Genomic DNA, 22,345 nt, shown 5'->3' with positions numbered 1-22,345 from the left:
ACCCTGGGGATCCTCCTGAAAGATTCTAAATGTTCCTCTCAGAAGTCATTGGGGGTGGGGGTGGGGTGGGGGTGGGGATGGAAGAGGGAGGAGAGAGAGTTTACATGCTGCTTTCAAGGATCCTTCTGGAGGAGTCTGAATGGCCTACTCTGGATCCCAGGGATGTCATCTAAATAGTGTCTCATTTTGGGGCTGGGGAAGGTCAGGAGGGGCATATTTGGATGGGAAAATGTATTTCATTTTATTGCTAAATTTATTGGAGGAAATTGGTATCTTAAATAATGATTAATGCTCACTGAGCTAATTTACTCATCTTCCTTCAGCTCTCAAAATAAGATAATAACGTAATGCAATAGAGAAAACTTTGACTGAGAATCAGCTTGAGTTTCTGGCCAGTCATTAACCACTGTGTGTCCCTAGGTAAGCCACTTCCCCAACTCTGAGACTTCATTTCCTCCTGGGTAGAATAAAGAGAATCACTCCCCCCACCCAAATCATTTCTTTGTTCTGAGCCTCAGTTTCCTTGTAAGTAAAATGGGACAAATCATCCCTTCCCATCTCTTCCCTAGGAGTTCTGTGACGGTCAGATGAAAGGGTGGGTAAGGAAGTTCTCTTAAGCTCTGTGACTGACTGGTTTGTTCAGTGAATAGAGGCTCTTTTGCCTTCTCTCTCCTCATCTTCCCAACCAATCTGGCAATTTGAAAAGTTTGGCAAGAGCAAATCAGTGAGGGGGTTGGGGGTTGGGGGTGGTAGTGGTGGTAGAGACTGAGTACTTGACACGCAGGAAATGGTTGGGGAGGGGGGAGATAAGTCAAAAAGAGAGGGAACATTAGAGGTAGAAGGGCCCTTGAAACATAGAGTGTTTGTGCTTAGACACGGAAGGGGCCTAGGAAGGAGCCTTGGAAGGACAGAGACTACTGAAGCAGGAGTTCAGAAAGTTCTTAGAGATCATTTAGCCCAGCAGTTCTTTTTGTTTCTTGGAACCCTTTGACAGTCTGGTGAAACCATTAAATCCTTCTTAGAATAATGTTTGGTTTTTGTAAACATTCATTTTTTTTTTAAGGCAATTGGGGCTAAGTTAGTCATACAGCTAGTCAATGGCCAAGGTTAGATTTGAACTCAGGTCCTCCTGATTCCAGGGCCAGTGTTCTATCCACTGTACCACCTAGCTGTCCCTTAACATTTGTAATTAAATAAAATGCTAAATTTCATTTTGAGATTAGTGAAAATAAAGATGTATTTTTTCCCATCCAAGTTCAGAAACCCCTGGTCTGTGAACCCCAGGTTAAGAACTCCTGATTTAGCCCAGCCCCTTGGGTCATAAAGAGACCCAGTACCAGAAGGGAACTGAGTTGTAAAGTTTGGAGGAGTTCCCCTGCTACTGGATTCTGGGGAAGATAACTTAGAAAGAAGGGGTCCAGACCCCTCCTCTGGATTGTGAGTGAAGGACTCATCCCATGTCCTTGGAGAAAACTATGATTATAAAGTCATAAAGATACTGTCAGAGTTTGGGAAGGCCTTAGACTATTGAATTTTAGAGTTGGAGGAGAGCTCAGAAATCATCTGCAGTAGTTCAGCTTTTTTTTGTTTCATGGAGCTCTTTAAAGCTGTAGAACTCTTCCCAGAAAAAAAAAATGTTTTTAAATACAGACGATGACAAAGGCAACCAATGATATTGAAATATAATTATCAAAATATACATTTTTTTTTCAAGTTCAAGGAGTTGAGGTTAAGGACTTTTAATTTAATCTAAGACTTTCATTTTACAGATGAGGAAAAAAGGGAAAGGCGGGTCAAGGAGGTAAAAAGACCAAAGGTCTTTTACTAACTAAAGGTCTTATGACTAACAGTCATAGGCTTCCTCCAGTGTCTAGGCTGGATATAAAGCTGGAATAAAATGGCTTCTGCAGACAGATAATGAACGGACTGGAGAAGAACAGATTTCAAACTTCTGAGAACAAGATAAACTCTCATATCTGCTGTTTGCTTGGAGGACAGAGTTTTAGCTGTTTTCTCCCTTTGAATTGATGTTCCCAAGAACCACCAAAAGGCCAGACTCCCTGGTCTCCCTTATCAGGTGCAGGTGCAAGTGTGGGGCCTGGGAAAGTGGGCTGATGAGTTAAGGTCTCTGGGTTTTAGTCCTACATCACTTTGATAAATTTGGAGAAGTCTTTTTCCTCATGGGCCTCAGTTCTCCCTGGGTAAAATAATAGGGTTAGACTAGATGAGAAGGGTATAGGGAGAAGTTTTGTTTTTTTTCAGTCCAGTCTGACACTTCATGACTCCAGTTTGGGGGTTTCTTGGCAGAGATACTGGAATGGCTTGCCATTTCCTTCTCTAGTTCATTTGACAGATGAGGAAACTGAGGCAAACAAGGTTACGTGACCTGCCCAGGGTCACACAACTAATGTCTTTGGAGTCTTTCTCACTCCAGGCTAGGCATTCTGCCTAGCTGCCCCATAGAGAGAGGAGGAGGTAGCATTTGAATGGTGGGGGAAGGGGCCTTGAAAGATATTTAAAGGGGAGAAAGGGACAAAACCATTCTACTGTTTGGCTGACACCCAGGAGAGTAATGTGTGAAGTGTTTGGAAACTGAAAAAGAAGTCAGATTATAGAAGGATGCCAGGATCAGGAATCCAAAGTTTTTCCTGAAGCCATTGGGAACAAATAAGATAATTTATGGGAAGGTCAAGTCAAGTTAACAAGCATTTATTAAGTGCCTACTATATGTCAGACTAAAAGCTGGGTACAAAGAATGGCTAAACAAAGCAAACTAAAACAAAACAAAAAAAACCCAATTAAATGGAGGGACTTTGAAAAGGATAAAATGCTATACAAACAAAAATAATTATGATTAATAATTGAAGGGAACATTAGATATAGGTTCCAGTACTGGCTCTGTCACTAATATGCTCTGTGACTGAGCAAATAACCTCATCTCTAAATCTAATTTGAAAAATGAATGGAAAAGGGAAGAAGCATTTATACAATGTCTACTGTGTGCTAAGTATTGTGCTAAATGCTTTACAAATATTGTCTTCTCTGAGCTTCACAATAACCCGGTGAAGTAAGTGCTGTTAATTACAGCATTTTATAGTTGAGGAAACTGAGGCAAACAGGGTTAAGTGATTTGTCCAGGATCACACAACTAGTGAGTATCAGACGCTAGATTTGAATTCAGATCCTCCTGACTCCAAATCCGGCTCCTTATTCACTGAGCCACCTAGTTACCTAATGACTTAAACAGTTTGTTTGTTGTTGTTAGTCCTTTGCTCTTGAAGAGGGTCATCTGACGTCTGGAAGGTCATGTCTTGACTTGCAAGTGAATTGGATTTAAGTGAGCCTGGGCTGTTCGGTCATCAGCCTCACTATTTCCTTCTGAGTCCAGTGGCAAGACATAAGGCAAGATGACCAGCCATTGGTTTAAACTAGTTGATTTCTCAATGCCCTTTCTTCTCTAAATCTTATAATCCTGGATGTGGTTAGGTGAGAAGAATCTAGTGCCGGAGTTTGGAGTTCCAATCCTGCCTAAAGAGGTTTCTGCCCTCCACCCAGAATTGTCTTCAAGCTTCTTAATAAGATAATGATGGTTCATCCTGGTGAAGGAAGGGTGGGGCTCAGTTTTCTCCATATTCCTCTGAGCTTGGCCTGGAGGAGTTAAGAAGTTCTCTCCCTGTCTATACTTACCATCCCTCTCTTTCCTCCCCTCCCCTGGGGTTATTCCCTCCCCTGCATACTCCTCCTTCCCCCCTTCTGATCTCAAGCTCCTGGCCCAAAACATCTCTGGAGTCTGGTGTCTTCAGGATAGCTGTCTAGTTGTCTTTGGAAGCCAGCAGGGGTTTGGGGCCCAGTTGTGCCCCATGAGTTCATTGTGTAGGGGTTTCTGTACCAGCTTCCCCTAAATAGCCATCTGAAGCTAGGTGTATCTTGCCTGGGGAAATCTTCCAGATGCCCATTCTAGTTCACAAGAGGCAGTATAGTTTCAGACAATGCACTTCACTTAGAATCAGGATACCTAACTTGGACCTAAATAGTTGTATGATCTTGAGCAAATTACTTCTCTATGCCTTAGTTTTCTCTTCTAGAAAATGGGACTGCACTATCTGTCTCATAGGGTTGTTGTGGGGAAAATATTTGGAAACTTTAAAGTGCTATAGAAATGGGAGTTATTATGAATAACTCAATTCACAAAATAGATTAAGCACCTACTGTGTACTGGGGCCCCATGCTCAAATGTGACTGGGTGAAAAATGAAAAACCATATAGTTCCTGCCCTCCATGAACTTATAGCCTATAGGAGGGGTGTGTGGGGTGTTCAGGAGGACTAGCGCCTGTGGTATGAGGGCTTGCCAAACCCTTTTCAGGATTGCTCATCCACCTTCACACAGCTCTCAACCTGTGCTTCCAAGAAGCTGTAGTATGCACGATGGCCACACCTCAGTAAATTGTCTAGACAAATGGGCCAAACCAGGTTGACTATAATCAAGGGGTTGTGAGTTGGGGGGTGTCTACCCCCAAGCATGTGAAGACTTCCCTGGTAGAATGGATGGCTGAGAACTTGTTCCTACAGCCATGAAGACAGCTGAAGCAGGTGCTGGGGGTGGGGGGGAGAGGGGTAGGGCTTAGAGCTTGGTTAGACATGAAAGAAGCCAAGGTCATCCACTGTATCCTGCACCATCAGCCAGTTCTCTTGACTTTTGTCATGCCACAGGACTTAGATGACTCTGAAAGAGAGAGTGAGGTTGATGACTGTGCAACTCTGCCTCACTTAAAACCAATTCATGCACAAGTCAAGACACTGCTCTGTAATGTCACTGGTTCTGTTCTTCAGAAAAGGAAAGATGAACAACAGCCCATAAGAGGAGTACAATAGGCACATAAATAACTAGGTTAGAAGGTGGAGTGTCATGGGGGCAATGCACAGATCCAGAACAAGAGCTCTAGGAAAACCTGAAGAGAGAGAGATCACCTTCAGCTGGACAGTTCCACAGAAGGGAGGGACTTGAAAATGAGGGATGAGAGATGGGGTGGGGTGGAGTCTATTCTAAGTCTGGGGAATGGTGTGATTAAAGTTTCAGAATAATGGAATGGCTGGAAGACTGGGCCAGTATCAATCAGTCCTTCACAAGATCACTACCCATTTATTAAGCACTTTTGTGTGCCTGCACACAAACTCCAAAAGGGGAACAAGCTGTGCTCCCTTGGAGCTTATGTTCTATTATACATAGATATCTGTATCTGTATATATTATACATAGGTAAATATATGTAGAATAAATTGCCATCTGATAAATACTATGTTGGTCAGCAGTGGGGAGCTACAGGAGGTTTCCTTCAGGAGGGCCACACTCATGCAATAATTCAGTCAACAAGCACTTATTAAGCTCCTATATGCCATGGGAAGCTAGGTGACACAATGGATAGAGCGCTGGGCTTGGAATCAGGAATACTCATTTTCATGAGTTCAAACCTGGCCTCAGACACTTATTAGCTGTGTGACCCTGGGCATGTCACTTCACCCTATTTGTCTCAGTTTCCTCATCTGTAAAATGAGCTGGAGAAGGAAATGGCAAATCACTCCAGTATCTTTGCCAAGAAAACCCCAGAAGTGGTGATGGAGAGTTAGAAAAGACTAAAAAAACCACTGAACCAACAGGTCAGTGTTTGGTGCTGAGGGTACAAAGACAAATGAAATAGTCCCTGCTCTGGAGGAGCATGCAGTGCCTGGTACATTTCTCCTTTTTCAACTCACTATCCCATTCTGCACAGTGGTCCTTCCAAACCTTTTAATCCTTCCTCAAGTCTTCCATGATTGCTCTTCACCGCACTTTCTCAGCTAAGAACCTTGCCTTTTATTTTACACAACAGTTAAGGCCATTTGTTATGAGCTCCCTCTTCTTCCCTCTTCTTCATCCATCATTCAGGTGCCTTCTGCCTCCTTCACCCCTGTCTCACATGTGAAGTGACTTTACTCGTCACCAAGGCTAACCTTTCTACTTGTTCAAGTAATCTCATTCTGTCCCATCTCCTCCAACAGATCGTCCCCTCTGTCATCTCCACTTTTTGACTTACTTCCAATTTCTTCCGGTCTACTGACTGATTCCTTGCTGCATAACAAACATGCCCATACCTCCCCAATCCTAAAAAAAAAACCCTCACTTGATCCTTCCATCCCTGCTAACTCCTATCTCTTCTGCCCTTTGTAGGTAAACTTCTCAGAAAGGCCATTACAATTGGTGCCTCCACATTTCTCTCTTCTCACTTCTTAATCCCTTACAATTTGGCTTCTGACCTTATCATTCCACCAGAACTGCTCTCTCCAAAGTGATTTCTTAGTTACCAGATCCAATGATGGCTTTTTCTCAATCCTCATTCCTCTTAATCTCTCTGCAGCCCTTAACAATGCTGATCACTCTCTCCTCCTGAATACTTTCTTCTCACTAGGTTTTCAGGACACTGCTCTCTCCTGGTTCTTCTATCCAACTGACTGCTCCTTCTCAGTTTCCTTTCCTGGATCCTCATCCAGATCTTGTCCTCTAACTGTACATGTCCTTCAGGGTTCTGTCCTGGGCCCTCTTCTCTTCTATACTACTTCACTTGCTAATCTCAGCAGCTCCCATGAATTCAATAACCATCTCTATGCTGGTGAATGCTGATGATTCTCAAATCTACCTATCCTTCTCTGCTGACTTCCAATCTTGCATTTCCACCTGCCTTTCAGACATTTGAAACTGGATATATAGTAAACATCTTCAACTTAATATGTCCAAAACTGAACTGATCATCTCTCCTCTCTCTCACCTCTTATTTTTCTGATTACTGTAGGGAGCAACACCACCTTCCCAGTGCCTCAGATTCACAATGCAGGGATTATCTTGGATTCCTCGCTGTCTCTCACCATCCCACATCCAAGCTATTGTCAAAATCTATCCATTTCACCTTTGCAACACCTCTCAAATACATCCCCTTCTCTTCTGCTACACTGCCACCATCCTGGTGTAGACCCTCCTCACCTCATGCCTTGACTACTGCAATAGTCTGCTAAAGGATCTGCCTGCCTCAAGTCTTTCCATACTCCAATTCATCCTCTCTACTCAATTACTAAAGTGATTTTCCTAAAGCACAGATTGGACCATATCACATATATTCCCAATGCTGCCCCCCCCCCCCCCAAACTTCAGTGACTCTCTATCACCTCCAGGGTCAAATACAAAATGCTCTGTGTGGCATTCAAAGCCCTTTATAACTAGTCCCCTCTTCCCTTTCCAGTCTTCTTACACTTTATTTTCTTCCGTGTACTCTTTGAGACCCAGTGACGCTGACCTCCTGGACAGTACTCAAACAAGACACTCCTCCATCTTTCAGCTCCGGGAATTCTCTCTGGCTGTCCCCCCAGGAAGAGGGAATATTTTCCCTCCTCATCTGCACCTACTGACCTCCCTGACTTCCTTTAAGTCCCAACTAAAATCCTACCTTCTATAAGAAGCCTCCCCAAACCCAGCTCCTTATCTCTGTTATTTCCTATTAATCCTGCATATAGCTTCCTTTGTATATTATTTGTTTACGTGTTGTTTCCTGCATAAGATTGTAGCTCTTTGTGTTCAGGGATTACTTTTTGCCTCTTTTTATATCCCCAGTGCTTAACACAGAGTCTGACACATAGTAGGCACTTAATAAATGTTAATAATTGATTGACATAGAAAGGGATTACAAGACTGTTTCAGAGGAGTTAAATGATTTGCCCAAGGTCACAGAGGTAGTAAGGTAGTAAAACAGAGCTGGGATTCAAACCCAGGCCTTCTGACTTAAAACTGAGAACTCTGGATTGAGTTTGCCACATTCATAGCTATTAAGTAACAGACCTGATACTACATTACAACAACTTACTTCTTATGAATATGGCCATCAGGGACGTACTCCCCCTATATCTACTGGTCCTCTCTCCTAGTCCAAGGGCTATTTGAGGGAAAGCTATAGCCACTAATCAGTCTACTATTTTCAGAGGTCAATCAATCAATCAGCAAGCCTTTATTAATCACTTATATGTGTCAGGTACAGGGAAGTGTGTGTTACAGAAAGGTCTTGAATTTAGGTTTTCTCTTAAGTCAACAAGCTTTTAATTAAATGCTTACTATGTGCCAACAGGTCCTTTTCCCTTTTCTTTGATCTCTTTGGGATACAGGCCCAGTAGTAGTACTGCTGAGTCAAAGGGTATTCAGTTTTATTAGCCCTTTGGGCATAGTTCCAAATTACTCTCCAGAATTGTTGGACTAGTTCACAACTCCACCAACAATGCCTTAGTGTTCCTATTTTCCCTTATCCCCTCCAGCATTTGTCATTTTCCTTTTCTGTCTTGTTAGCCAATCTGATAGGTGTGAGGTAGTACCTCAGAGTTGTTTTCATTTGTATTTCTCTAATCAGTGACTCAGAGCATTTTTTTTTTCATATGACTATAGATACCTTTGATTTCTTCTGAAAACTGCCTGTTCATGTCCTTTAACCATTTATCAACTGGGGAATGGCTCTTATTTTTTGTAAATCTGACTCATGGGCTAGATGATCTCTAAGGTCCTTTCCAGTTCTCAAGTTAAGATCTTTCTCTTTATTTCCTGTATTTCCTTATTTGTAAAATGAGGGATTTGAACTAGACAGTGTCCGAGGTTTCTTGTAGTACTTTGAGTGACTTCCAGAAAACAGTCTTATTCTAACAGTCATTTGAAATCTTCTGTGTACTCCTGTCCTTTCCCCTCTGAGCCCAGCTTCAGCTTTCTTCTCTGAAATATTAGAGGGTCAGACTTATTTCCACTTTGAAATCTTTTGATCCTAATAGCCCTGAGATGGTCAGGGAAGGTTTTCTGAAGGATGTGGGATTTGAGCTGGGCTTTGAAGGTGGCTTCTTGAGTCTGATGAGTAGGTTAGGAAGCCTAGCTTGGCTTTGCCAGAGCCAGAACCTCATTCTTTACCCATCCCCCTGCCAAGTATCTGAGACACCTCTAGATCAAGGCCATCAGCTGGGGGCCCTGCTGGGTGGGTGGGCGGTTGTTCTGGCTCTCTGTAGCGACATCAGCTGCTGACCTTCTCTGCCTCGTTTCCCTCCCTGTATTTTCAGATTCCTCTGGTGGGGAGTGATGGCATCTGAAGGTAGGGACAGATGGGACCCCTGAGGGGAAGACTGTCCACCCACACTGGAACTCAGGCCATGGGCTAGGCAGCCAATCTCCTTGCTGCAGGAGAGATGCCCTAAACTCTTGTTTAATCCTGCCTAGAAGGAAGGGATGGTAAAGGGAGGCATGAGAAGCAAAGTCCCACATCGTATCTGGGAGGCAGCTAGGGATGGTAGAAGCATTCATGGGTTTGGAGCCAGAGGACTCTGCTCCTTGCTGCCTGGGTAAACCTGGGCAACTTCTTCAGACTCTTTGGACCTTTGTTGTCAGCCTACAAAGCCTACATTCTCTTATTATGCCCATTTTACTGATGAAGAAACAGAAGCTCATTTAAACTTGTAGGGATGAGTAGGTTTGGTCCTTAGATATTGACTCAGCTGACCTTTCTAGCCAGGTAATCCCATTTTATCCCAGATTCTTTTGGTTTTCATAAACCTCTCTACAGGCAACTTGATGCATACAGCTCCTGATTCAGAATAAGGAGACATGAGATCAAATCCTGTCTTTTCTGTTTATTACCTGTGAGGAATGTAACTCCTTAAAGGTAGGTACTATATCTTACTCATCTTTGTTTCCCCACAGTGCCCTATGGTGGATTCAAGTTTCATATATAACATTCTAGGTGGTGCAGTGGGTAGAGCAATAAGCCTGGAGTCAGGAAGACCTGAGTTTGAATCTGATCTTAGACACTTACTAGCCATGTGACCCTGCCCAAGTCACTTAACCATTGTTTGCCTCAGTTTTCTTGTCTATCAAATGAGCTGGAGAAGGAAATGACAAACCACCCCAGTATTTTTGTCAAGAAAACCCTAAATGAGGTCACAAAGGACTGAAAACAACTGAACAGCAGCAGCAGCTATGTGGGCAGGCCATTTTCTCCTCTCTGTGCCTCAGTTTCTTCCTCATGGGAGATGAAAATAAACCTAATGACACTACCAACCTGCTGGGGGTATAGTGAGGAAAGTGCTTTGTAAATGGTGGAGTGTTCTAACACAGAGAGCTTTTCTTAATTTCCTGACCTGGATTTAATAATGCTTCTATTCAATCCAGATTTTAGGTCTCAAGGGGAACACAGCCCCTGTCCTCCCAGGTCTGAGGAAGGAGACATGGTCCCTGACCTCAGGAAGGCCCCAGTCCTGGCCTTGGGTCACCCTTAGTTTGAGAGGGGGACACATATGTCCCCAGGCCCCAGATAATCAGAGAAGAAGGCAGGATGGTCCCTGAGTAAGTTCATTAAGATGTATCTCAGACTTTTCAGGGCTATGGAAACTTAGTGTGGGCTTGGATGTTCAAAGAGAACTTCTGGGGGAGGTCAGGTCCACAGCCTGTGGTCCCCTCCCTGCCTCTCTCCCTCCCTCCCTCGTTCCCTCCTTCCATCCGTTTGACTGTTCAGCCCACAGTACCCTGGTGTTTTGCAAGAGTCTTGATAACATCTATCTCAGCTGTTGCCAAAGCCAAGGCCAGATCGTGGGCCAGGGCCAAGGGGTGGGGGTGAGGTAGGAGAATGGGATGGGATCTACTGCTCCAAAGCTAGGCTTTCAGGTGCTGAGCATTCCCCAGAGTGGGAGTCAAAGTTGGGGCTAGGACAATTCTGTCTGAGAAGCAAACTGCACACCAGAATTCAAAAAGCCCTGGATTTGAGAACTTGAGTGCTAATCCTGGCTCTGCCACTAACTCTGTGACCTTGGGACAGCCCCTCTCTCTTTCTGTGCCTCAGTTTCCTTATCTGTAAAATGAGGAAATGGTCTAGTGATTTTTAAAATTGTAAGGTTGTACCAGGATCCCAATAACATATAAATCCAATGGTCCTGACCTCTTCTGTTTCCCACTAACTCCAGAATATCTTTGAGCCATTTCCACATGGAATGTAGTACTCTTGATTCCCCTTTGAAGGTCCTCTTCCTGCCCCATTGGCTCTGGAGATCTAAGGTAGAGGGTAAGAGAGAGGTCAGTGAGGTGGGGGGAGGGCACAGGTGTCTAAGGTGAGTAAGTAAGGTTCATGTGTTTTGGGTGTGTGTGTATGTATTTGAATGTGTGTTTGTATGTTTGTACAAATGTAAAGGAATGAGGCATTCTCAGAAATGCTGCTGGGGGTCCATCCATACTTTTAGAATGATAGAATCACAGAACAGCTGCAGAGTCCTGGAACCATGCATCCAGCACATTTTTGAACCTCAAAATTTTAGAAGAGTGAACTTTTAGAATCATTAAATTCTCACTTCTTACTCTCTGAGATGAATAAAAAGCCCAAGAGACAGAGTTTCTGGGTAATTAATAATCAATTTATTAATTAGGCTAGCTGATAATCAATAAATTAGTGGTGTGGTTTATCTCAGACAAAACCGTGGGGATCCCTGAATATTTAAATACCTTTGGAAAAGAAGGTGCCCCTGACAGGTGAAAATCAACCCTGACTGATGAACAGTTAGTGAGAGAGTGGACTAAATGTGGAGGTGGGCTAAAAGTCTTCTGCTCCTGCTGAGAACATGACTTGATCATGAGACTCAGCTGCTTCCAGCAATCTGGACGAAGGAATCCATCTCTGCCCGGACCACTCTGGTTGATTTTTCCCCTTCATGAGCTGAGTTCCCTATACTGCAATGGAGTGGGGCAAGGGGATGAGTTCAGTGCTTTAGGGTTGGAATTTGCCTAGATTATATTCTGTAAACCAGTGGTGGGGAAACTGTGGCCTCGAGGCCACGTGCCTGCAAACAGAAGGAAGGCCTTCTAGTTGGGTGGGGTCTCACTCTAGAGCCACCCAGCATTTCTTGTCTGTTCTACTGTGTCCTGGAGAACCCCATTTTATCCTTAACAAAGTTCCCTTATCTTCCTCCTCTGACTCCCCAAGAAAACAAGGTCACCCTGGCCATCTCTGGTAGTAGAGGTGCCTTCTGTCATATAGCTAGGTGGGCCAGTGCCCAGAGTGCTGGACTTAGAGTCAGCAAAACCTGAGTTTGAATCTTGCCTGATGCTTAAATGAGCTATGAGCTGTATGACCTCTAGAGTCATCTAACCTCTCTCAATCTCAGTTTTGTCGTCTATAAAAGGGGGATAATAATAGCACCTACTTCCCAGGGTTGTTGTGAGGATCAAAAGACTTAACATATGTAAAGTGCTTTGCAAACCTTAAAGTACTATATAAACGGTGGCTATTACATACATGTTACCTATTCACATTGGTCCAAAAGGCACAGGAGAAGGCATACTCCTAGCCACTTCCGGGCATATCTTCCATTTCATTGCTGTTTCTGGACCAGGGATACACTCTTGTCCTATCTTGGTCTTCATTGCATCTAATTTCTGGCCCCAAGGTCATTGTCCTCCCCCAGTTCTAGCCTCTACCTCATAGCTTAGACCACAGCTCTTTTTCTTTTCCCAACAGGTTCAGAGTCTTGCTCACCAACTTCCTCTTTTCCCCAACCCCTGCCCTGATACTAGGGGATGTTAATACATACAGGATATTTCTTCGAATACCCTCAGCATCCGTGATCTAGACCTTGATTCCACTGCAGCCCACCACGGGGATGGCTACCGCCCTTGATGTCCTCATTACCCACAACGAATGGTTCTGCTTCTATATCTGATCATAGCTTCCTATCATCATTCCGTCTCTCCCTTTGCCTCTAAAATCTGTTTTTCGCTCTCACTGTGACCTCTAGTTCCTGCAGCCTTCCTGCACTCCCAAGCCATGACTCCACCTCAGGCTTCCCTTTCCTCCCTTCTCAAACTTGACCGAGGAGTTCACCAGTTCAATGTCATACTGCTCTGTCCTCTCACATCCCTTTGCCCCCTTGATCAGTTGCCACTCATGCTGCCATAATCCTCCCCAGTCTGCCTCCTCAACTCCCATTTAACAGCTTTGTGGATAGAAAGCATGCCGGAGGAGCTAGCTGACATTCCTACAAGCTGATGTTATCTCAATGGGCCTTCTCTCTAAGGCCATCCTTTTACTCTTCCTCATTCGAATTTTCTTTTAATTTATTTAACTTCTTTAATATTTGTTTAGTATTTTATTTTCCCCTAGTTACATATAAGCAATTTTTAACATTCATTTTTAAAACTTAAAACTTGCCTCATTTGAATTAATTTGAAAATGTTTATTGTTTTGTTTTTGCATCACCTTCATTTCTGAATATATCCCTTAACTTCCACTACAAAGGGAGACATCAGCAAAACTAGTCATCATTCACCACCACCAAGGAATTATTTTTGGAAAAAACTAATAAAAAAGAAAGTAAAACTAACTATGGAGTCTGATAGCATTCACAGTGTTCTATACCTGTAGTCTCTCACTTCTGCAAAGAAAGGGGAGAGTGATTTCTAGGACATGCTTGGCTTAATTGATTTCCTACAGCATTCCTCAAAGCAGCTGTTCCAATTCTTTTTCTCTCCTCAAGCCTACCATACCACCCTCTGCCCGCCCCAACAACAACCACCACAACAAAATTAAGGGTGTACTGGAGCCAGCTCTGACCAGCTCATGAGAGCTGAGGGTTAAATTTTCAGTGTGAGCATTTACTCCTCAGAAATCAGCTTCAGTTCAGGGCTTGATTTATTGGTTTGTTTGGTTTTTTTTGACAGTCCAGAGTTTAGAAAGTGTTAACAATGCAGATTGAGCTTAAAAATGTGTGTAGACCCCTCCCCCACCTGATTGTTAAATATTTACCAGCACACCTCTATTGCTCTATAAATATGTTTGAGCTCAGCAAGAAAGCAAATAGAAGGATGGAGGAAAGAAAGAGGCCTGCTGACTGCAGGATAATTATGAGCTGACATTTATGTAGTGTTTTATGGTTTGCAGAATGCTTTACATTCGCTATCTTCACAATGCATCTCCCTCTCAGCATTGGATCATAGAATCATAGATTTAGAGGTAGAAGGGATATTGTTATATAGTCATTGTCATCATTACTGTGGTTGTTGTTAGCTATGTGACCTTGGCTAAGTCCCTTTCCATCTCTGGGTCTCAGTTTTCTCTTAGAAGGAAAGTTTTTTTAGTAAGGAAAGTGCCTGCCCTGCCCTGCCCTCTACAGCAAAGGAGGACAGATGTGAAAGTGTTCTATAAACTGTGAGCCCAGTAAGCTGATAATTACAAGTGTTATTAAACTGTAATAGTGTTCTCTTCAATGCTTCATCATGGTGGGGAGTTTCCTTGGACTCTGACATGCTATGACGGTAGGTTATAGGCTCTGACTGGTCTTATCAGTGAAGGCTTCAGGGGAGATGCCATGAGAGCCTATCACGCTAGCCAATCTAATCAAATACGAATCTAATAAGGATAAATGTGAAGTATGACACTTGGAGTATCCTCAGCACCTAGCAAAGTGCCTGGAACATAGGAGTCACTTAATCCTTGTTGGTTGATTAGGATGGAGGAAGGTATGGGAAAAGCCCTCAAGCATCTTGGAGACAGTGAAGGGAAATATGACCAGGTTGAGATGCAGTGCCTATCTCAGGAGCTTCAGATAAAGAGTTTCTGGACTGGATATTTCATGTCCCTTCTCCATGCCTTTGCCCAGGCCATCTCTCATGCTTGGTATGCCCTCCCTTCTCATTTCTGTTACTTGTAATTCCTGGGCTCCTTTAAGGGTCAGCTCAGGTACCCTTTTCTCCAAGATGCCTTTCCCAATCCCCCCAGTTCATAGTATGATAAATAATAATAACTAGAGTTTATATGGCACATTTAGGTTTGCAAAGTGTTTTACATATGTCATCTAGTTTATCCTCTTGACAACCCTGTGAAGAAGGGGCTATTATTACCCCCATTGACAGATGATGAAACTGAGGCTGAAAGAAGTTAGGTGACTTGCTCAGGGTCACACCGAAGTGTCTGAGGCAGACACATTTAAACTCAGTTCTTTTTGACTCTGAGTTCTTGGCTCAGGGACCTTAAAGGCCATGTAGTCCAACCCCTTCATTTTACAGATGAGGAAACTGAGGTCCAGGGAGGTTAAAGACTTTTCCAAGGTCCTACAGGTGGAATTTGATCCTCTGAGTCTTGAGTCAGTACTCTAAGTGCCCCTCCCCTTTCCCAAACATTCTTTTGTGTTTACTTTGTACACATATTTTACATTTACTTATCTGTGTATATGTTGTTTCTGTCAGTAGAATATAAGCTCCTCAAGGGCAGGGAATATTTCATTTTTGTCTTTATATTCCCAGCCCTTAGCACAGTACTTGGCACACAGTAATCAATCAAACATTTATTAGGCACCTATGTGACAGGCTCATAGAGCTAAACACTGGGGAGGTGAAGAAAGGTAACAGTCCCTTCTCTCAAGAAGCTCACAGTCTAATGGGGAAACAACCTGCACATAACTATGTATAAACAAGCTACAGACAAGGTTAATCGGAGATTATCAGCAGAGGAAAAGCACTAGAATTAAGGGGGATCGGGAAAGTTTTCCCATAGAAGGTGGTGCTTAATAAATGTTTGTTGGATTAAATTGATTTAATTTACATGAAGAAAATAAGGAATTGAATTGCACCGTTGATGTGACTCAGTGGTTTTGACAGCCAGAGAAGGGAACTCAATTTTAGGCTGCCTTAGTACTAGAAAGAATTCTGCCTACACTCTTCCTGGTTCAGATGAGGTCCAGAATCTTGTGTTCAGGTCCAGGTCTGATATCTTAGGAAGATTGTTGGCAGACTGGAAGATGTTGGACAGATGGTGAGGAGCCTGGTGAACATTGGAGGACTGATGGCCCCAATCAGGGAGGTGTAGTGTAGGAAAGGGCAGGCACTGGGGAGAATGATCACTGACTTCAGATATCTGAAGAAGGGCTGTCCTGGGAAGGAGAGAACAGACCTGTTCTGCTTGCTGTGGTTTGTCCTTCATTCTCGATCCACATACAAGTAAGTTGGATTTGAGTGAAGGAGGGCTGTGCAAAGTCACCAGCCTCACTTTCTCCTCCGGAGCTATCTGGGTCCAGAGGCCAGATAGAGATCAGGACAACTGGAGATGGCTAAGGTCTTTAACAAGTCTCAGTTTGACTGAAGCAAGGCCCATTCAGTGATTAAGGCTTAATTAGAAATGAGGCAGAGCATGGCCTCTTAAAAATCTGCTAGGGGAAAACCCTCAGGGTTTCTGGCCAAAACGGAAACAATTGTTATTTACATTCGTTCTGAGCGGATCAGGGCCCAATCCGTGACCAAGTAAGGCTTGGTTTGGGACCAGAGTGATGTGGGGTTAGGGCTGGTCTTTAAGAGAAAAAAAAACAAAACAAAAAGAGTTTCTGAGATTAAAATTTACTTTGCCTTTGGGCAGAGCACTGGCTGTTAAGGGTGTGATACCCTATGTGGAGAGAAAAGAAAGAAAGAAACCACAAAGACCAAATGAGGAACAAAGCAGGGAAGGAGCAGAGAGCCAGCCAGGCGGAGGCTCTATGGGGAAAAAAGCTTCCTAATAATTCTGGTTGTCCCAAAGAGAGTGGGCTGCCTGGAGGCAGGGAGAGGGAAGTGAGTTTCCTCTGTCACTTCTGGTCTTCCAGCAAATGGTTGGACGACTGACCACTTGTTGGAAATCTTATAGAGGTCCAAATTAGGTATGTGTCCTTTGAGGTGCCTTGACTCTGAGATTCTGTGATTCTTTTTATTAGGAAATTCTGGGGTTGAGCCAAAACTCCTTTGTGACTTCCTTGTTCTGGCCCCAGAGCCACATTAGACTTGGCCTCTGGGCCCTTTGCCTCTGAATAGCCCTGGAGACCTTGGAAGGCAGTTACTTTATAGTATTCCTTCACTTTCTCCCCTTGTGGGGGCCCCCGCCATCATAATGAATCTGGAGTCAGGAAGACCCGAGTTTGAATCCTGCCTCATACATGTGCTAGTTGTACAACTCTGGGCAAGTCTCTTACCCTTTCTGTGTTTCAGTTTCTTCATCTGTAATATGAGGCAAAGGTGCATTCAGTGGCCTCTGACATCCCTTCCAGCTCTAAATCTATGATTCTATGGTTCTCCACACTGGACTAAAAATTCCCTGATCCTTGTTTCTCCCGTGACACAATTCTTGCCCAACCCCTAACAATAGCTCCCATTTCTATATTGTTTCAAAGTTTATAAAGTGACTTCCTCACAACCTTGTGACAGGGTGGTGTGAGGTTTATTACTATCCACACTTGACAAATAAGGAAAGTGAGGATCTGGGAAGGGAAGGAGTTTGTTAGCAGTGGTACATCAGTGACTGGAATTTAAGTCTTAGGAATAGAAGAATTGGAGCCAGAAGGGACCTTAGAGATGAATCAAAAAGCCCATCTCTTCCCCCACCCCCTATTCTTCAGATGGGGAAACTGAGACCCAAAGAGGACTCCAGGGCTTTCCTGTTGTCATGTAGGTAGTAAATAATAGAGCCATGATTAGAACCCAGTGCTCTTGACTTCAAACCCAGTGTTCCTTCCACTAAAGCCTCTTGCTTGGATCAGATCTGTGTGTGATCTCATGGGTGTAGGAAGCTCCTTGCATCAGTTCAGATGGGTACCTTCTTTGCCACTTTTAATCCTCGAGGTTGCCTGGGGGCATTAAGAGATTAAGGGATCTACCTAGAGCCACATAGTCAGAGGTGAGGCAGGAACCAGGTCTTCCAGAGTCCAGGGCCAGCTCTGTCAAATCAGTTGTTATGCTTCTCTCTTCCCTTGATTTAATTCCTGTGGATTTCCTCCTGTCCTGCTCCTCCCTCTTTTCCCCTTCTCTGTGCCTTGTCCTTGGGGTGCACCTTTGTTTGAACCTTAGCTGACTCTTACTGGGCTTCCCATCTCAAAGGGCCTGCAATTTCAACTTCTCATCTAGCACCATTCAGTCCTCATGCCTGCTTGGGTCAGGCTTCTCCATCCTGATTGACAAGGCCTGGCACATTCCTGAGCCAGCTGATGCCAGTCTCCACCTCTCAGCCCAGGCCAGGGCTCTCCATGGGCTAGGGACAGTGTGTGAAGCCTAGATGGGGAGGGCCCCCCCCTCCTTGTTTCTGCCCCTGAACCTGGAAGCACTGGAGTAGATAAAAAGACCATTCAGGCACAGGTGGGCAGTGTGGGATAATAGGAGGTGCCCTTGGCCAGGAGCCTGGAGACCTGGGAATCAGTCTAACCAGGGGAGACAACATGTACATGTATGTATTAAGTAGATTCAGACTAGCTACAAAATGAATTCCAGATAGTTTGGGGATGGAGGGTCCTAGGAGAGAGTGGGGGTGGGATCAGGAAAGGCTAGATGTAGAAGTTCTTAGAGGATTCCAGGAAATCCAAGAGGTTGAGATGAGGATGGAAAGCTTTCCAGGCATGGCGCCTTGCTTGTGCAAAAGTATGGAGATGGTGGCATCATGTGAGAGAAACAACGATGAGTTCAATATAGTTGAACTGTAGAGCAGAGGTGGCTCCCCCTCACCCCCAACAAGTCAGTGTGCAGGCCCTGGGATCCTTATGTATGGATTAGAAGTCCCCGACTTCTCTTGAGTTTGACACTACTGCTGTAGAGTGTATGGAGGCAGAATAATGTATAGAAAGATTGGAAAGTTTGGAATGGGTCAGCTTGTAAAGGGCTTTGAATGCCAGGAAGAGAAATTTGTATTTGATCCTAGAGGTAAGAGGGAGCCACTCGAGTAGAGGATCTGTTGCTTGAGAAAAAATCATTAGCAGCAGTGAGGAGGATGGGTTGAAGTAGAGAGAGACTTGAGGCAGGGAGGCCAATTTGGAGGCCATTGTAATAGGCTCGATGAAAGGAGGGCCTGAACCAAGTATGAGAGGAGGGAAGTCACAATCTCCCAACCTCAGTTTTCTTGTCTGTAAATTGGCAATAATAATGCCTGAGGTACCTATGTTGTTGAGGTACCAAGGTCGTTGGGAGGTTCAAAAGACCTAATATGTAGAAAGTACTTTGTGCATCTTTAAAAAGTTTGTCTAGTAGAACATAAACTCCCAGAGGGCAGGGATTATTTTAGTTTTTTTCCCCTGTATCCTTAGAGGATGGCTAACATAAAGTATTGTGCACAGCAGGTGATCACTAGGTGATTTTTGTACTGGATTGTTACTCCTTACTCAAAAAGTTTCAAGGACTTCCTATTTATTGCATCGAAGATAAAATATAAATGTCTCAGCCTGGACCTGGAGTCAGATGTCCTGGGTTCAAATCCTGGCCTTGTCACTGATGATGTTGGTGGCCTTGGACAAATCATTAAATCTCTCTAGGCCTCAGTTTCCTCATTTGTAAAGTGAGAGGATTAAACTATATAAACTCTAAGCTCTAAATCTATGTTTCTATAATACGACTCATCTGTTGTTTGATTAATATTTCATATTTTTGTTTTCCCTTTCTCATACTCTAAGAATTAGTATGTTATCCCTCATACCTGGAATGTATCCCTTCTTTATCTTTGCTTCAGATTTTTTTTTTATTTTCCTCTAAGTAGCAGCTGGGTGCCACCTCCTCTTTGAAGCCTTTCCTGCTACTCTGTCTTCAATTAACTTCTATCATAATTTATTTCTGCACATGTTGGATTCCTCAGTAGGGAATAAACTCTATGAGATCAAAGTCTGTTTTGTTTTTGCAGCTTCAGGACCCAGCATGTACCTAGTACATATTGGGCAGTTAACATTTGTTGCATTAAATTCTCAAGTTTATATTTCAAGGATCCTTCCAGCCCTGACAATCTATGCTCTAAGGTCCCTTCAGCTCTAGTTTTCTATGACTTTATCTCCACAAGTACCTCTAAAAAGAGCCTCAACTTCGTCATGTATAAAATGGGGACAGGGATGCCTGCCTTGATCTACCCTTGTGGATGATTCCTTTTTTATTTCATTTTTTAAAATAATATTTTATTTTTCCCCCAGTTACATGTAAAGACAGTTTTTAATGGTTCATTAAAAAAAATTTTGAGTTCCAAATTTTCTTTCCCACTCCCTCATTTTTATAGGTTATACAATTTGTTATAGGTTATACATGTTCAATCATGCAGAACATGTTATATTAGCCATGTTACAGAAGAAAACACAGACTAAAAAGAAAAATAAAGTGAAAAAAATGTTTTGATCTATATTCAGACTCCATCGATTCTTTTCTCTGTAGGTGTATATTTTTTTCATCATAAGTCCTTCAGAATTCTTTGATCATTGTATTTCTGAAAATAGCTGTCATTCACAGTTGATCATCATACAATATTGCTGTTACTGTGTATAATGTTCTCCTGGTTTTGATTACTTCACTTTGCATCAGTTCATAAAAGTCTTCTCAGGTTTTTCTGAAGCCATCTTGTTCATCATTTCTTACAGCACAATAGTTTTGCATCCTTGCGGATAATTTTAACAACAAGCAAGGTAATGGATGTGAATGGGTGCTAGGGGAAATTAAGCCAGGGAGGTAAATTAGTGCTAGACCTTATGGAGTCTTGAGTGAATACGGAGAATTGTGAAAAGACTTAGATGAACTGATACAAAGTAAAATAAGCAGAACTGGGAAAACAATATACACAGTAACCATAATGATGGAAATGAAAAGAACAGCAACTACAAGGCAGTTGAAACTGAATGTTACAAAATTATAAAGAAGCCCAAGCATGGCTCCAAAGAAAAGATATGAAAAGACACATTCCTACACTTCTTTGGAGAGGTGAGAGTCTGTGACTATGGAACATTGCCTATAACAACAGATTTTTTTCAATGCGTGGATTGGTTTTCCTGAATTTTGTTTTCTCTTCCTCTTTAAAAAAAATCTTTGTTATGAGGGTTGGCTTTCTGGGGGAGACAGCTACAAAGGGAAATGTTGTTGAGTCATTTTCAATAGTGTCAGAGTCTTTGTGACCCCATTTGGGTTTGTTTGTTTGTTTTTGGCATAGCTAGAGTGGTTTGCCATTTCCTTCTCCAGCTCATTTGACAGATGAGGAAACTGGGGCAAACAGTGATGTGACTTGCCCAGAGTCACACAGCTAGAAAGTATCTGAGGCCAGATTTGAACTGAGGAAGAAGAATCTTCCTGACTCTGGGCCTGGTGCTCTATCCACTGTGCTGCCCAGCTTCCCTAAGGAGAAAGGTAGGTACTATAAAAACAAAATAGATCACTGAAAAAAATTGTGTTTTTTTTTAAAGAAAGAAATGTAAGGTTCTTCTAGATCCCGAGGAATGATCTGTTTCTATGAACTCTGAGTTCCCGAGGAGAATCCACTTCTTAGTCCAGCAGTCCAATTTCCTTTTAGGCAAATGCTGGACTCCCATTATCCCCAAGAGGCCATTTCTGTTATCCCTGGCAGCCCGTAATAATAGCTCCAGCACCTTCCTTCCATTAGTTCAGCCACCTCATATTTCCATTAGCCCCACTGCCTGATTGCCTAGGAGACCTCTTGCCTTATTTCCATTAGTCTTGCTGCACAATTCCTTTTAACCACCCCATCCCCCACATTGATGTCCACTGATTTTCCAGAAGTTAGTTTTTCAGTTGGGTTCCTTCGAGACTTGCCCCCAAGACTTCCATTAACTCTGCCACCTCATTTTCATTTTTCTCACTGCCTGATTTCATCCAGGTCATTGGGCACCTGGCATGGGAAGTTCTGTTTTGGGCATTTCACTAACCCAGGAGAGAGGCTGTCCTGCCACAAGACCCAAAGATCTTGCGGCTCAAAGCCACCCAGCTCTTTTCCCTGGTTACTCTTGTCCTCACGGTACAGGCTTCTCCAGACCCTCTACCAAGTCCAGCGTTGCCCTGGCTGGGAGAGGGCCCATTGGATCCCTTTAGGAGTAGGGAGAGGAATAGGAGACCTGTGGGGGTGGAGAGTCCAAAGACAGGGGTGAGAAAATTGAGATGGCTAAAGAGGAGAGAGGGGGAAGGGAAGAATTTTTCCCCTCTGGGGATGTTTGGTCCTCTGAGCAAAGAACTAGGGAGACTTGATCACTGTATTTACATACCTGAAAGGCTGGCTTTGGAAAAGAGATAAGACTTGTAGTTAGTAGGAAATAGAATTGAAAGTTCAACCCCTATATTTGACAGATGGGAAAACTGAGGCTCAGAAAGGTTAAGTGATTGGACCAGGTTACACAGGTCAAAAGAAGAAAAGCTGGGATTTCAAGCTGGGTCTCCTCTGATTCCAGTGTTCCATCTGGCCATGAGAAGCTGCAGAGAGAGTTTTCAGGTCAGTGTAAGAACCAGCTAGGGCCGATGAGATGGGGCACAGTGGTTAGTGCACTGGCCTTGAAATCAGAAGGACCAGAG

General features: G+C 43.4%; 1 protein-coding gene across 2 annotated transcripts in view; it reads left to right on the top strand.

Annotated features, from left to right (window-relative positions):
• Nucleotides 1–22,345, top strand: part of P2RY2 (purinergic receptor P2Y2) — a 57,102-nt gene that overhangs the window by 10,097 nt on the left and 24,660 nt on the right. Inside the window, exon 1 of one of the 2 annotated variants that reach the window (XM_027848225.1) lies at nt 21,114–21,172. The exons of the other annotated variant lie outside the window; for it this stretch is intronic. The gene's annotated coding sequence lies outside the window, so the exon portion shown is untranslated. Of the gene's footprint in view, nt 1–21,113; nt 21,173–22,345 lie in introns of those variants that run through there. 2 annotated transcript variants of the gene reach the window in all.

Source organism: Vombatus ursinus, unplaced genomic scaffold (assembly GCF_900497805.2).
Source record: "Vombatus ursinus unplaced genomic scaffold, bare-nosed wombat genome assembly UNPS02005659.1, whole genome shotgun sequence".
Taxonomy (NCBI): Eukaryota; Metazoa; Chordata; class Mammalia; order Diprotodontia; family Vombatidae; genus Vombatus; species Vombatus ursinus.
This window is presented reverse-complemented; position numbering and strand designations above follow the sequence as displayed.